The sequence below is a fragment of the Eptatretus burgeri genome, chromosome 8, assembly GCF_056783735.1.
Source record: "Eptatretus burgeri isolate ZD-2024b chromosome 8, Ebu_testis_v1, whole genome shotgun sequence".
Classification (NCBI taxonomy): Eukaryota; Metazoa; Chordata; class Myxini; order Myxiniformes; family Myxinidae; genus Eptatretus; species Eptatretus burgeri.
In genome coordinates this window covers 94,307,315-94,324,534 of record NC_140968.1, presented here as the reverse complement: position 1 = coordinate 94,324,534, position 17,220 = coordinate 94,307,315, and the positions used below count along the sequence as shown (strand labels likewise).

Here is a 17,220-nt window from a genome sequence, read left to right as displayed (position 1 = left end):
TGAGGTATTATCTATAATAATAAATGTCAGTGTGTGTATATTCTCATGGACTAATTAAAGTATAAAATGCAATGTGATTTTGGATTTTAGGATTGGCTTTTGTGGACTAAATAACTGTCAAAATCTAGAGTGAAATATGAACATTTTAAAGAAAACAGCGATTCTTCGCTGTATTTATCAACGTATATATTTATTTATATACTAGAATTTTATAAGGTGCATATGTATATATATAACTAATTGTATAACCGTATTTATTTATTTAAGGAAAGCTGTGAATACACCTTCTCCATATTTAGACAAGAACATGTGAAATTAACAAAGTATTAAACTTAACTTTTTCTTCTGTTTCGACAATTATATTGAGTGAAGAAAAGATTAACGAATACGCCCGAAGTGTAACTTCATTGAGTACAATGGAAATAATTTTAAAACAGGCGAAATCTCCCATGGCATGATCAGTAGGTGGGGCGACTGCTGTTCAGTTCACCCTGGGGGAATCCCCAGAGTTTGGAAGGCAAAATAAATTAGAGGATTAGAATGAGTAAAGTGAACTGGGAGTTCAAGAGTGAATTGAAAAATGTTTTCAGCAGCTACAAACCAATGCATCCCCACTCCATGGCAGGATGGCCGAGAGGTGCGCACACTCACTTTAAGCTGTCCAGCCTGGGTTCGAATCTCAACCCAATTATAAACTGTCATCCCGGTGTTTTCAAGGCAGGGTGATTCATCAATGTATGTGCCGTCCCTCAGATGGACATTAAACTGGGCGTCATATCTGCTGGAATTAGTTGGCAGACATTAAAGATCCCTTCAAGGTGTCTTTCGCCAAAAGTAGGAGAGCTATCGCTGGCATCCTGGCCAAATTCCAAACTCCTGCTCGAGCCTACAGGGGCACTGCATCAGCAACACTGCAACACTCGCAGTCAATAATGCTACTTGCAGCTTTGTGTTGCACAGGAAAAGAGAAAACGACCATGCCCCGATGTATAGTATTTTATTGTAATAATATTTTAATTAATCTGCTCTGAAAATTTTCCACTCAATTGCGAAAATTTAAACATAGGGGCAATACCCCTGTGCACTCACCTGGTCGCACCTGGATATGATAACCAAGGAACCACTGGAAGACATGGATGACCCACAAAATGTGTAACGGAGAAGAAAGTAAATACCTATGGATGTTATTTAATGCCGTGAACAATCTTTGGTGCATTACGGGTGGTAAAGGTTGTGGTCAAGTTTCATTGAAATTGTGTGAGTTCAGAAATTAAGAAAATACATCTTATGAGGGACACCCCCCCCCCCCCCGTATAACCCAATTATTTTTTTTAATGTCTTGAACAAACTTTAGTACATCACGGGTGCTGAAGGTTGTGGTCAAGTTTTATCAGAATTGTGTGTGTAGTTTCTGAAAAGAAAGCAAATACCTATTTTTGGAGGGCACCCCCCCCATAAATCCCCTCAGATCCAGATTTTTCTTAGTGATGTGAACAATGTTTGGTAGATCATTGGTGATGAAAGTGGTGGTCAAGTTTCATCAGAATTGTGTGTGTAGTTTCTGAGAAGAAAGCAAATGCCTCTTGGGGGGGGGGGGGCAACCCCCTGTTACACCCCCTTAGACCCTGTTTATTTTTTGTAATACTGGGAAGTAAAGGAAAGTCCATGGGTTTGGGTAGTAGGGAGAGGGTCTCAAAAAGTACGTACACACACACACACACACACACACACACACACACACACACACACACACACACACACACACACACACACACACACACACACACACACACACACACACACACACACACACACACACACACACACACGTATCAGACATTCTATGAAGGTCTCCTGGCATGAAAACAAGGTGACTTTAACAGTCCTGTTGATCACTTAAACTTTTATGAGGCTGTTTTTTTCCCAACTATAATTACTTCCTTCATGAATTGAATTATGATGAATCCTTCAACGTTAAGGCTCTCATTTGCAAAATCTGTCTACTGAGGTGTAAGCTGTCATTTGAGTTACCTGCATGTGTATGTATCACAGGTGAGAGCAATATACAAAGACATTGAAAGAATCACACGAAATTGGTGATTTTGTGTGACAGTACACCATTTTTAATTGCACAATGTGAGCACGAAATGCAGTATTGCATGAATAAACTCACCTGCATGAGTCTTGTTGGCTGCTTCATCATTTCCAAAGAAGGTCGGCCACATGAAGCATGCGGACCACCTGGTAAATTTTGATGAAAGTTGAGGGGATGCTACCCAGACAGCTCGAACATAGCAAGCAATGTATCCTGGTGTCGAGGAAGCTCCAAGAAGAGCAGACCACCTGCTCTCCACAGTCCAGGCAGGAATTTGGAATTTGTGAGGTCATGTTTTCTGGGATCCTCCCAAGACTAGGAAATGAAAGAGAAATTATGAGCAGAGCAATAGATGTCAACCAATGGCTGGAAGAATGGTGTAGGGAGGAAGGTTTTACATTTCGGAAGTGGTGGGAATCATTTACGGGACAAAGGGAGTGTTTCCAGAATGATGGCCGTATGTTAAATATTAAAGGGGCAACAAGGTTTGCAGTGGGAATTGAGGAAGGAATTCAGGTTTTATTTAGGTCAGCGGAGGGTGGGGAGGCAAAAAGGAAGGAACGAATGAGGTAATTGGGATGAGTAACGTCAGGCAGGAAAATATAATTTCAGGAAGGGAAAAGTTAAATATATTCCATACCAATGCCAGAAGAAAATGCCAGAAGTTCAAATAATAAGATGGAAGAGCTTGAAGCCAAAGTAGATAGCGAGGAGTCCGATATAGTTACAGTGAGTGAGACATGGTTTAAGGAGGAGAGTAACTGGAGGATAGGATTAGAAGGCTACAAGATGTATCGGTGTGATAGGAAGGAGAGAATAGGAGGAGTAGTAATCTGGGTGAAGGACAGTATTGCATCAAGAGAAAGGGGTGACAATAAGGAAGGAATAAATGTGGAGGATTCTGTGTGGGTAGACATTAGATATTGTAAAAACGGTAAGATACTGGTAGGACGCTTTTATTGGGCTCCAGGTGTGAAGGACGAGGAGGAAGGAGGAGTACATGATGAATTAAAAAGGGCAGGTGGTAAGGAACGAGGATTGATTATGGGGGATTTTAACTTGTCAGGGATAGATTGGGTCCAGAAACAGGGAAAGAGAAGAGCGGATGAGGATTTCCTGGTTTCAGTCCAGAATTGCTCTCTTAACACAGTTTGCAGACAAGCCTACGAGGGGGAGTGAAGTGTTGACCTCCTTTTAAGTAACAATCCCAATATGGTGGAGGAGGTTGAGGTTGGGGAGCATTTAAGAGCAAGTGACCATAACATTGTGTGTGCAAAGATTCTGTTGAGGGTTAGAGTTCAGGATAGTAGGGTAAGGCTATTAGATTTCAAGTAGTCACACTTTGAGGGTATGCGGAGAGGGTTGGTGATGTACATTGAGAGACTCTAACAAGACAATCAGTATCAGAGAAATGGGAAACCTTCAAGGACCAAATGTGTAGAGTGTAGAGTAAGTACATTCCAATGAGGTGTAAAACTAGAAACAGAAAGAGACCAGGGTGGTTGAACAGTGAGACAAGGAACGCTATCAAGGAGAAGCAGAAGGTATTTATTATGTTTAAAATAACAGGACTGGAGTTAGATTTATATCATTATCGGAGTAAACAGAGGCAAGTGAAGAAAATAACTCGGCAAGCCAAAAGAGAGGATGAGAAGGACATGGCTAAGAATATTAAACATAACATCAAGGCTTTCTTTAAGTACATCAGGGGAAAAGAACAGGTGAGGACCGATGTGGGTCCATTGAGGAATAGCACCGGGAGAGTGGTTCGTGATGAAAGTGAGATGGCAGGCTTATTAAACAGGTATTTTTCTTCAAGTTTTACACAAGAACAGTTAGGAGAATTGCCAATATCTGAGAGAATTTATCAAGGAGGTGACGAAGGGCTTTAATAGAAGATCCAGGTTAGAATGGAGGAAGTAAAAGAACAGCTAGGTAAGCAAAGAGAAGATAAGGCTCCGGGTCCAGATAATATGCACCTGAGAGTATTGATGGAGGGAGCTGAGCAGGTAAGCGAGATGTTAACGGATATTTTCAATAGCTCACTGAAGTCAGGACAGGTACCGGAGGATTGGAGAGTATCAAATGTAACACCATTATTTAAGAAAGGATCCAGAGAAGAATTGAGAAACTATAGACCTATTAGTTTGACTTCAGTTGTGGGGAAGGTGTTGGAGACATTAATTAGGGACCAGATGAAGGAACCATTTTAACAAATACAAACTAATTAAAGGTAGTCAGCAAGGGTTTACCAAAGGTAGTTCCAGTTTAACAAATCTTTTAGAGTTCTATGAAGCAGTGTCTGATTGGGTGGATGAGGGACAGGCAGTGGACATAGTATATTGAGACTTTAAGAAGGCAATTGATAAGGTACCACATCGGAGGTTGTTAGTCAAAGTGAGGACTTGTGGAGGGGCTGGTCAGGTAGCTAATTGGATTGCAAACTAGCTCAGTGATAGGAAGCAAAGAGTGGCTGTGAATGGGTGGATGTCTTGCTGGGAGGATGTAAGTAGCGGGGTACCGCAGGGGTCAGTACTCAGACCATTATTATTCATTATTTACATCAATGATTTGGATAGTGGGGTGAAGAGTAAGCTTTCCAAATTTGCAGATGACACAAAGCTTGGAGGTGAGGTGGATAGCAGAGGGGGTGGTGATCAGATTCAGGAAAATATTGATACTTGTATGGATTGGGCAAAAGACTGGCAGATGGAATTTAACTTGAGCAAGTGTAATGTGTTGCGGATGGGAAAGAACAATGAAAATAGAGATTACAGGATGCAAGGGGTAATTTTGTAGCGTGTCACACAGAAGAAGGATCTGGGGGTGGTAATAGATACAGGAGATAAGCAGGCAGCACAGTGCCAGGCAGCTATAGGAAGAGCAAATCGGGTTTTAGGTTGAATTCGGAGCGGGATCATTTATAAATCAAACGAGGTGGTGTTAACATTGTCCAGGAATTTAGTGAGGGTCACATCTAGAATATTGTGTGCGGTTTTGATCACCACAACTCTGGAAGGACATGGATGCCATAGGGAGGGTTCAGCGCAGGGCTACTAGATTGATTCTGGGCCGAGCGAGATTCAGCTCTGAGGAGCAGCTGAAGGAGACAGGGCTTGATCCATGAGACAGTAGGCAGTTATGAGAAGATATCATGGAGATGTTAAATATAATGAAAGGTACAGATAAAATAAGTGTAGAAGAATTATTCCGCCGAGTAGACAGTGATGCGACCGGGGGCCATAGTCTGAGAGTAAAGAAGAGGAGAGTTGAGATGCTGGTAAGGCAGGGGACTTTCACTCAGAGAGTAGTTAATGCATGGAATGGTCTCCCTGGAAAGGTCGTGGCAGCAGAAACAGTAGATAAGTTTAAATTATAATTATATTAGGTAGGTACCTGGAAGTTATGGAGATAGAGGGGGATGGGGATGTTTACAGGACTTTTAGGTCACTTGACCATTGATGGGTGATTGTGTGCATGTGTGCGGAGTGCTGTTGGTGGGGGTCTTGTCAAGGGGTGTTGTGTGGTTGATGTTGTGTGTGTGTTTTTTTTAAAATCCAAGCCCATGCCCCCTCCCATGTGGTGGTTGGGGGAGGAAAAGAAAAAATACAAAAACCCCACAAATAAACACTTAATTAAAAATAAATAACATTTTGCAATTTCTCATTTGATCTTGTGTTGATTCATTGGTGCGGTGTTGACATGATTGGCTGAATGGCCTCTACCTGCGACAAATTTCCTTGTGTTTCAGGTTGTCGATGATAACTCACCTGCTCTTCACAAAGGACATCGTGGGGATCTTTAACGTTCGCCAACCAATGCGAGCAGATGGGACACTCAGCTTAACGTGCTCCATCTGAGGGAAGGGCGCACACATTGATGCCTCAGCCTGCAAGATAATCACTGGGATGACCGTTTACACTTGGGTCGAGATTCAAACACAGGCGAGACAACTCAGCAGCGAATGCACCCACATGCTCACCCCGGTGAAACAGCAGGGGATCGGAACCTTGTCCTGAAATTTATGTTCTTCATCACAAGCAACTGGCTCTTCCTTGTTACATCATAAAAAGTCTTTCCTTTTTACGTCTTGCGTAAAAGTTTTGCTTGCCTTTTCTCAATTTTACGACGATCTCCCTGATCATGATGAATTGCGAAGATGATGCAGACTTACAGACGCCTTCTCTAATTCTGCGACTCATCTCGTTTCACACGACAAACTTCCCTTTTCGGATAATTTGTATTCCAGGCTAAATCTCGAAAACGATTATATTCATCTCAATGAAAGGCTGAAGGAAACATCCAGTTTAAAAATCTGTATAATTATTAAAATGGCCACCACTTGACGGTGAGTTTTAGGATAATTATTTTAATAAGACCAATTTCTATTAACGCTGCTCATTATCGCATGGGAATAATGGTATTCTGGTTAACATCAAAATTCATGCTTCCTGGTATTCAAAGAGGAATGCTTTCTCTTCCTCATACAGCCTCTCTTATGCTCCTGCTCTGTCAAGATGTCGTTCGTGATGTCAAGAATGTGGTTCTGTGGTTGCAACTGGATGAGGGTCAAAAAAAAGGAGGAATTTGAAACGAAATGATGTTCTAAATTACCCACTTTCAACCACGTCTGTAGTTCAAGCACTATAACATAGCTGATCAGATGTTCATAATTCTTAACTCCATCAAATTATTATTATTATTATTATTATTATTATTATTATTATTTTAAAACAAACAAATGGGGGAACTGGAAGGGCACGAGAGAGAGCGCATATCTCCATCAGGCTGAACAGTTTACGTCTTGTATCCCACTGATAGGCCGGATATGCATCGGGACCTGAGCCAAAATCGAATCAGCTTGTCCTTATCACCTAACCAACTCATCCACCAAGTGTTGTCATAACTCGTCCACAACTTTTTGAAATATCATGCAAGTTCACGTTTTTGGTCCCATCTCTCAATCGTGAAGAATCACTTTTAAAAAAAAGGTATTCGTATCCAGATCGGGATCTGGATCTTCATCAATATCTAATCAATTCGTCCTTGCCACATACCCAATCTGTTCACCAAATTTCGTCCTAATCCATCCACATCCTTTTGAGATATCCTGCCACATATCGATTGTGGCCCAATCGCTCAATGGTGAAAAATAGTTTCAAAAAATTCTCATATCCGGATCCGGATCGTCATCAAGATCTAATCAATTTACCTTTATCACACACCCAACCTGTCCACCAAATTTTGTCGGAATCCGTCGGTTACCTTTTGAGATATCCTGCTCACAGATAAACAGACAGACATACAGGGGTGGAAACATAACCTCAATCCACCTTCGGTGACAGAGGTAATGAAGACACGTTCATTGTAAAGCAAAGGAGCTGGGTTGACTGAAGCATGAATTATATCAAGGCTCGATCGGTTAGTTGATGGCTTAATAAAGACGTGGAAAGAAAAGACTTCATGTAAAATGATGACGTGGGAGAAATCAGTCATAATTGCGGTACAGAATGGAATAACAAAAAAATATATTAAATAAAACTTTTGAAAATGTTCTTTCACATTTCACTTGAAAAGACATCTCATTCACACCAACTATCATTGTTGATCTGAGGAGCTTCCCATCAACCGCTGAATCCCACGCGACACGTCGTGCCCGGAGCATTCGCACAACTCAAGCTCTTTTGCGACTTAGACATTGATTCGTAAATCATTTGTACACCTGAAATGTTTTGAGCAACTCTATGGTCTTTGTGAAGGCCCAGTCACACCTTGACGTTTTAGCCAGCTTATGCCGATTTTTGAAAAATTTGTCTAAAACGCTGGTACACGTCGAATACGTTATGGGTAAGTTTTGGAAACATTGAGAGCACGCTGAAAAACACTGACATACGTCGTAGTACGCTGGCTTTCATCGTTGTACTTTGCGGTTGTCCTCCAATTTTAGTATGCTTGAAATTTGTTAGACTTATGCCAGCGTATGACTCACAAGTTCCGCTACGCTGGCCATAAGTTGTAGGCACGTTATGCGATCGTTGACACACGTCGACACACGTTACTTGTAAGTTAATCATAAGTCGAAACACGTCGAGGAAATGTTTAGCGTACCCGAAACTTATTTCTAACCTATGAGTAACGTGTTGTAGGCACGTTACGCAATCGTTGACACTCGTCCACACATGTTACTTGTAAGTTACTCATAAGTCGAAACACGTCAAGGTAATGGTTAGGCCTAAGTCACATTTGCTCTACGGCGAGGATACGGCAGTCGTACGCCCTCTGAATTGACAGAAACGTGTGGCGGCGCAGAGTTTCTGAGGTGGCCTCAGGGTGGCCCTACACGTATGGCTATATTTTACAGGCCGTAGCGTCGCCGTGGAATTATAGCGCGGAGTTATAACTTTTTTCATTTCTACGTTCGCCGTAGCAATTCGACAAGCCGAAACAAAAGAACTGGTAAAAAAAAAAAAAAAGAACACACTCGTTACCGTCCGTCTGGCCGCACGTTCGCCTGAGGGCCCCCCTGCGGTCCTCCCCTGCGGTCGCCTTGTGGGCACCTTGCGTCTGCCTTGAAAATTATATGGCTGCCGCAGGAGCACCCTAAGGTCACCGTGCGACATCAAATCAAAGACCGTACGGCAACCCCACGTTTTCGGTCTCCACAATTTATAAATACGCCGTGCAGCTCCCCGAAAAATAAAAACAAATGTGACTGTTACATTGTGTGACCGTGGAAATACTGCGGCCACCGTATAATTGCTAGTGGCCATAGATTTTGTAGACCCAACGGCCGCCGTGCCAAATGTGACTTAGGCCTTCGCATCAGTGTTCCAGACTCACTGTTTTGTTTTTTTTTCTTTGGTATGACGGTCATGTTGACACTTCGATTCCTAGTGCAGTTATGATTTAAATCGTTGAACAGCAGCCTATTAATTATTATTATTATTATTATTATATTATAACCGCACTAGAAATCGAAGTGTCAACATCACCGTCATACCGAAGAGAGAGAGAACAAAAAAAAACCAGGGAGTCTGGAACACTGACGCTAACCATTACCTCGACGTGTTTCGACTTATGAGTAACTTAAAAGTAACTTTTGTCGACGTGTGCCAACGATCGCATGTCGTGCGTACAACTTATTCCCATCACATGCGGAACGTGTGAGGCATACGGCAAGTACGTTGTAAAAATTTTAACACGTTTATAATTACAAGACGTACTCCACTTACTACGACGTATGATAGCGTACTTTAGCGTTGTATTCACGTATACCAAACTTACCCATACCGTATTCGACGTGCGCCAACGTTTTAGACGCATTTTTAGAGGTCGGCATACGCTGGCAAGATCGCCAAGGTGTGACTGCGATGTTGACACTTCCATTTCTCCGGCGGTTATGATTTGAATCGTTGTGCGGCAGCCTTTTAATAGGCTACGCCACGTGATCGTCGGTGATACGTGCAGCGCGCTATGCATAAGTTAGACTATCGTTGGACATAGGTTGGGAACGCCGACAACAGGCTAAGCATTCGTTGGTATAAGTTGTCTATAAGACAATGAAACGTTCTGTGTCCATTACTCATATGTTATGCATCTGACCAACTCGTTATAAATACGTCCGAATCTTTAAAAAAAAAAACATCAAAAGTTCAGCGTAAGCCAGCGTTTTACATACATTTTGATACGTTGCCATTGCTGGCTAAAACGTCAAGATGTGACTGGGCCTTTAACATTTTAGCGCCATCAACTTGAGACCATCTTTTATTGTTTTAAAGTAATCTAGTTGTCCTTTTCTCGAATAAATAAATTTCTCTGTCTTCGAAATAATTTCACAAGTGCATGATCCCCACCAAAAAGATGACCATTTCAGCACCCTGCGTTGCTCCCCGTGGGGAAGCCTCGCCGTGGAGATGCAAACCGCACGCTCAGGACGTTGTGGTTTCGCTCATATTGACTGCGCAGGGCTCTCCCGCCTTCTCACGATCAATAGCGAGTTTAATACGCCCGTCATAAGATGTTTTATGGACGCACCTTAAGAGCCTTGCCCCGTGACCCGAAGGGTCGACATCCTTGCAGGTTTGCCGTCGTGAAACCTAAACCACTTCTTCGCGATTTCTCACCCACAATAAATCAACGAGGAGAAACAAACCAACAAACGTATACGTGCGTCTCCTTGTTGGGTTCTCATATCATGTCAATGCATGTTCAAGTCGATCATATCCTCACCCTGCAAGTGTCTGATTAAGCAGCAAAGAAGAGAGCGAATTAAGGAAATTAATTGACGTGGTGGAAGCGAAAAAGTCAAACATGAAGCACAACTGGAATCGTGATTTTAATTTAGAGAACACATCAAAAGGATAGGACAGAAAGGGAATATACACACACACACACACACACACACACACACACACACACACACACACACACACACACACACACACACACACACACACACACACACACACACACACACACACACACACACACACACACACACACAATTATACACTGCTGTGCAAAAGTGTTCGACACATTCAGGAGGTACAATATATGGATGTTATGAGCATCAACAATTTATCCAAAGTCCCCAACAATGTTTTCTACGAATAAAACAACGTTGACTTTTATTAATACAGCTTAGTTTGGGTGAGATGAAACCAAACTTATCATGAAGCAATCTTTAATTCACATTGATCAGAATCATCAAAAACTTCTGATCACAACTCAAAGTAAACGATACATGAGAAACTCATATGAAGTGTTGGCGAAGCTAATCAATCACATTTACCAATCAAATCTATTTGATGACTCATTCTAAGGTGTTCATCATCAGTAACCTCAGGTGTTCCTCTCGACACATCCATAAAGCTAAAAGTGCATTTTCTTCAAACTGCTGAATAGGAGAATACAGATCTATCAGGATTAAATGTTAGCTTAAAACAAAATGGCTAAAATTTCAGTTGAAGATCGCCATAGAATTGTGTTTCTGCATAAAGAAGGAAAAATGGAGTGAAATAGCTCATATTGCTCAAGAATTCAACTTGATTTTCAAGGTGTGATGTCTGAAATGCAATCATCAAGTACAGAGAAGCATCATCTGTGATTGACAATCCCAGGAATGGAAGACCCACAATGCTGTCGAGCAAGGATGAGCAACACTTGAAAATAATATCCGTCCATCAGGACGATACTCTGTGCAGAGCATTGGTGCTGCTGAGGCAGTCTCCTTAGCTATTGGGCACAATCATGGACGGGTCACCACTCCAACACACGATACCAGCAAGCTCGCACTCATTTTGCCAAGTTCAGAAGGATGACAGGCAGACTCAACCCTACCTGGTATTAATTCAACAGCCCAGTGGGATTTGAACTCAGGATCCAAGGATCCCAAGCCCACCACCACCACAACCATTAAGCCAACACCAGGTATATAATATCCATCCGGAATATAAGCTACGTGACGTAGCTTACTAGAAGGAGACACCATATCTGGTTTGTTTGCTTCTTAACACTAATGGGAAGATCATATTTGGGTCTTGCCAACTCACAGGGTAAATGTAAAATGATGGCATTTACTATTAATCTTATTTATGGAGGAAAAGGGGGAAGAGTGGGAGCGGGAGCTGTGTGGGCTGTGAGTGCAGTTATAAATATATATTATTTTGTTTGGTTTGGGGTCAGCAAGAGAAACAAGAAAAAGAGCAGAGATTGCAGACCCTCACCAGGACTTGTTTTGCGTGGTGTGTTGTTTGTGTAGTTTTGTGTGGCGTTTGTGTACTGGTGTGTTGCGTAATTAATAAGAGACATAAATAGAACTGCCACTATATAAATGCTGGCAGTGATGACCGGTTCAGCCATTTCAGAGAGGAATATTTTTGAAGGTTTATTTGTTATTAAACAATATGGCTGCCAAATCACATGACCGATGACATCATCAAATAAAATTTGTGGACAATTTTATCCCTAAATGACCCTCAAAAATTTTCATACTGATCGGATGTAGCGTTCTAAATCTGCAACAATGACATCATAACGAGGCACCTATGACGTCATTAACCAGAGTTGGTGTCAAAGCCACCCAATTAAATGCTTGCCTGTTTATACATTTATCGTTTTTAAAAAACGAATCTAATAATTGATATTTTTTAGAAAGCATTGCAGTGAAGTCTGATCCAAATAATTGTAAAGCAATATATGTATTTGTATATTGTTATTAGTAACAAGAGCGCAAGTGAGCACAATATACGCCCGAACAAGAAGGTATATACAGAATTGTGCTACTACATGGAAAACAACATCCTGGTTGCCATGGCAACCACTATAGATGACGAACGTATGTCCACCAAGTGTGGACATACGTCCACCAAGTGTGGACGAACTAACGTATGACGAACACACCGTCTCCACAGTCTGTACCTATGTACCAAATATGAAACGTGAAAGTTGAAAACTTTGGGAGTTAGAGTGTGGACGGGAACGGATGGAAAACAGCATCCTGGTTGCCATGGCAACCACTTTAGATGACGAACGTATGTCGCGACACACCATCTCCACAATCTGTACCTATGTACCAAATATGAAACGTGAAAGTTGAAAACTTTGGGAGTTAGAGTGTGGACAGGAACGGATGGAAAACAGCATCCTGCTTGCCATGGCAACCACTTTAGATGACGACGTATGTCGCGACACACCGTCTCCACAATCTGTACCTATGTACCAAATATGAAACGTGAAAGTTGAAAACTTTGGGAGTAAGAGTGCGGACAGGAACGGATGGAAAACAGCATCCTGCTTGCCATGGCAACCACTTTAGATGACGACGTATGTCGCGACACACCGTCTCCACAATCTGTACCTATGTACCAAATATGAAACGTGAAAGTTGAAAACTTTGGGAGTTAGAGTGCGGACAGGAACGGATGGACGGACGGACAGACAGACAGACAGACAGACGGACGGACGGACGACAGGTATCACATTATACGCCCCGATATATATATATATATATATATATATATATATATATATATATATATATATATATATATATATATATCTTCTTCTTCTTCTTCTTCTTCTTCTTCTTCTTTCGGCTGCTCCCGTTAGGGGTCGCCACAGCGGATCATCCGTATGATCCGCATAGTGATTTGGCACATGTTTTACGCCGGATGCCCTTCCTGACACAACCCTGGTCGCCTCTTACGACACAGGGATATGGTACACCTATTTTAACCGGGGTATACACCGGCCCAGTATACTGGTACTCATTTCGCCGACCTCGGAAGGATGACAGGCTGAGTCAACCCCCTGGTGTATTAATTCAGTGGCCCAACGGGGCTTGAACTCAAGACCTTTTAGATCTCAAGCCGCTGCCCTAACCACTGCGCCAACACCAGGATATGTATATATGTATATATATATATATATATATATATATATATATATATATATATATATATATATATATATATATATATATATATATATATATATATATATATATATCGGGTGTATAAAAAAACAGTGTGGTAGATAAAAACATTCGAAAGGAAAAAATAACTTGCACCAAAAACTTTAACATTTTCACGCTCACGCTGACGATCACGCTGACGCTCACGCCGGGTGTTTCATGATAGCTCTCTGTTCTTTGAACAGGCGAGCTAAAAATCACTCATTCCGCATGAGGAGTACTTGCGATGTGCCAAGTTTCAATTTTTCCTTGGTGCGGTTTCAGAGATAGAGGTGCAAAGTTTTTCCGTTTTTCCAACATGACCACCACAACACGTGGCCTATGATGTCATAATTATCATTAAAACATTCTACATGAGTAGTTGCACCAATGGTGAAAATTTCGTCTCAATCCAACAAGCGGTTGCGGAGAAAAAACACGAAAGTTCTGTGCGGACAACCAAACGGACCCAGATACAATACCCTCCTTCGGCAAGGGTAATTATAATAGTTTTGCATATATTGCTAAACAGAGAAGTGTGCGTGGTGTTCTCCTCTGTCACCGCTCAATAATTGTATTGTTGTGGTTGTGGAAATTCGCAAACCACTATTCAGGTCCCATAGGTGAGATATCTCTGTATAGCCTGGTGTTGGCGCAGTGGTTAGGGCAGCGGCTTGGGATCCAAAAGGTCCTGAGTTCAAGCCCCGTTGGGCCACTGCATTAATACACCAGGGGGTTGACTCAGCCTGTCATCCTTCCGAGGTCGGCGAAATGAGTACCAATATACTGGGCCGATGTATACCCCGGTTAAAATAGGTGTACCATATCCCTGTGTCGTAAGAGGCGACCAGGGTTGCGTCAAGAAGGGCATCCGGCGTAAAACATGTGCCAAATCACTATGGGGATCATACGGATGATCCGCTGTGGCGACCCCGAACGGGAGCAGCCGAAAGAAGAAGAAGAAGAAGAAGAAGAAGAAGAGGTGAGATATCTCTGTAAGTACATGTGTAGTTAGCCCCAAACCCGTTGTTTAGAGGGAATAAATTTGATTCATTCGGGCTGCGACGCTTTGAGATAGCCGTTTTTCTGTTCTATCTTTTATTTCAAACAAGCAGCATCTTAACAACCACGCCATCCCCACCACAGCGCCAACCACACTACAACCACGCCACCTCCACCATCAACGCTACCACATCTTCTCCACTTGCCATTCAGCAGGCCCTGTGCGGTTACGATCTCCGGGAATGAACAAAAACCAACGGCTATGCTCGGGGGTTTTCCTGCCTGTTTTTCCCGTCAAGGTTCTCCACGCTTGGTGTGGAGGAGGGGCGATGCAGGGGTCAAAGGTGAGAAAGGGTGGGGGCCTCTTTTTGGGGGAATAATTCCCTAGCTCCACGCCAAGACTGACTCCCCCCGGCCCCCGCATGGCGCGGGGTGGAGGGAAAGCGAGAGCTCATGCCCCCCTTCGAGAGGCTTCTCCAAGAAGCTCGAAGGGAGGCGGGGCCGAAAACGGGGCGGAGCGAAGGGTGTAGCCCCGCGCTACAAAAGGCGGACAGGACGGACCTTGAGGGTTGTTGGGTTGGTTGGTCGAGAGTTAGAGGGAGTGGTTAGTCGAGGGTTGGTCTTCATGGTCGTCTTCTGGCTCGAGTCACGAGCTTGTGGTTCCTGCCTTGCTTCGTTGACCCGTGCGCGAGCGCGGAAAACAGCGCCGAACAAACCCCGTCCATTTCCCCAAAACCCCGTCCGTACACTAGAGCGGACCACACGAGCGACACGCGGCACGAGCTCGCGGAGCACGCCGGAGGGGCTCGGAGTTGCGGTCACAGAAGGAGGACTCGACGGGATCAGGGAAGTCGCGACTTCCATTTCTTATGGGGTTTGGTGTAAACGTGTGTGTGTGTCGGCGCCAGTCTTGTAAAGTAAAACTGTTAAGTGTTGCCGTGTGCTCGCGTAGTCGGTCGTAGCTCTGCATTGTTGTTGTTGTTTTAAATTGCTTTATGTGCATTCTGTTTGGCTGTATATGTGTGCTCTCCGTGTGCCGCGGAATAAATGTGCATTATGTTGAACTGTTTTCCCGTTTCGCTTCGTCTTTTCTTTAATTGAATCTCCATCTTGCCTCACGTAACGGGTTCGTCGTGGGCTTAATACGCCCGATAATTAATCGGAACCGTCGAGGCCGACGATAACACCGCTCGGTTATCCCGATAGCACGGAACAGATCGCTTAAGCGGCCGGTGTCCGGAGTCGACTTGCGGTGAGGTGCGATCGCCCGGTCTACCAGCCGCGTGGGTACTTCGGTAGGTCGAGTTTGGCGAACAACCCTATCCCACGCGGGTGGCCGATTGGCACGATCGTAGTGAGGCCCAAAGGCCCACCTGTGACTGGCTCCCGGCGTTAGTCCGAAAGGGTCACGACAGATTTGTCCGTCCGGTGGGTGACGTTCCGCGATTCGAGTCACGTGGCCGTTCGCACGCCGGCGGGCGCGAATTCGCAACAGTATTAACAGGAAAATGTAGGAACTCGACACCTTGCATCCACAAATATTTCTCATATTTCCTATATTTCTGTGAGTGCGATTTGCATATAGGAACACGACAATTATGGTTAACCATCCTAAAATTGTCAATCCTTCATTCAAATGCTTAAACGTATGTTAGAAAGACTATTTGACTTTCAGGTTTCATGATAGAAACGGCAGGTTAAAATCTCCCGAAAAATCAGAAATGATTCACTGAAAACGCACACACAGCTCATGCGCAAAAGGCCTCATTAACATTCATACGTCATTTTGAAAGTCACATATTGACAACAGAACTGACGGAACACTCAGGTGTCATTGTGTATCCACCAGCAGTGCAAATGTCACTTTTGAAATCAAGACTTAAAGGATGTATTGCGAAAAGAAAACATCTGTTAAGAAAGGAGAACAAGACTAAAAGGCAAAAAAATGCACAAAAACACAGATTAGACTAAGGAGCAACGGTCAAACGTGCTTTGAACAGACGAGTCAAACTTTTAGATATTTGGATCGAATCAAAGAGAACATTTGAGATGCCAAAAAACTGGAACTTAGAGAGAGCCTTCCTTGAAGTCAACAATTAAGCATGGAGGATGTTCAATTCAAGTTTGGGGATGCATCTCCTCAAGTGTTGTGAGAAAATTGTGGAAAATTGATTGTATATTGACTGCAACAAGGTAGAACCAAATTATAATCCACCATGACATCCCAGTGGTGCAAGACTTATTGGTCCAAACTTGATCTTATAGAAAGATAATGATCAAAAACACTCAGCTGAAGTATTTAAAACTTATTTGAAAAAGAAAGGAAGCTGGGAGTCCTTCAATGCATGGAATGGCCCCTTAAAGCCCAGATATCGATATCATTGAAGCTGGATGAGACTATTTGGTCAAATTAAATGGAAATAGGAATCCCAACAATGAAGATGATCTTTTGAAGGTCTTGGAAGAAGTGTGAAACAGTATTCCACAAGAGGACACAACGGAATTATTTGAAAGTGTCCCGAGAAAAATTTCAATGGTTTTGAAAGAAAAAGGAGGTGCATACTCACGATTCATTAATATCACGGTTTATTATGTATAAATTTGTTTTTTTAGAATAAGATTTTCTTTTTCATGAAGGTTTCTTCACATTGAACACAAAGTTTTACTTTCC

At 42.8% G+C, this 17,220-nt stretch overlaps 1 protein-coding gene and 1 long non-coding RNA gene across 8 annotated transcripts in view; one reads left to right on the top strand and one right to left on the bottom strand.

Annotated features, from left to right (window-relative positions):
• The window catches only part of LOC147022302 (uncharacterized), a 443,667-nt gene that overhangs the window by 53,819 nt on the left and 372,628 nt on the right, over positions 1 to 17,220 (top strand). The window lies entirely within an intron of this gene.
• LOC147022304 (uncharacterized) overlaps positions 1,694 to 17,220 on the bottom strand; it is a 19,989-nt gene continuing 4,462 nt past the window's right edge. The window contains exons 2-3 of the long non-coding RNA XR_015061185.1: positions 5,866 to 5,951; positions 1,694 to 2,410 (exon numbers count right to left, since the gene is read on the bottom strand). This is a non-coding gene — a long non-coding RNA (uncharacterized LOC147022304). The remainder of the gene's footprint in view (positions 2,411 to 5,865; positions 5,952 to 17,220) is intronic.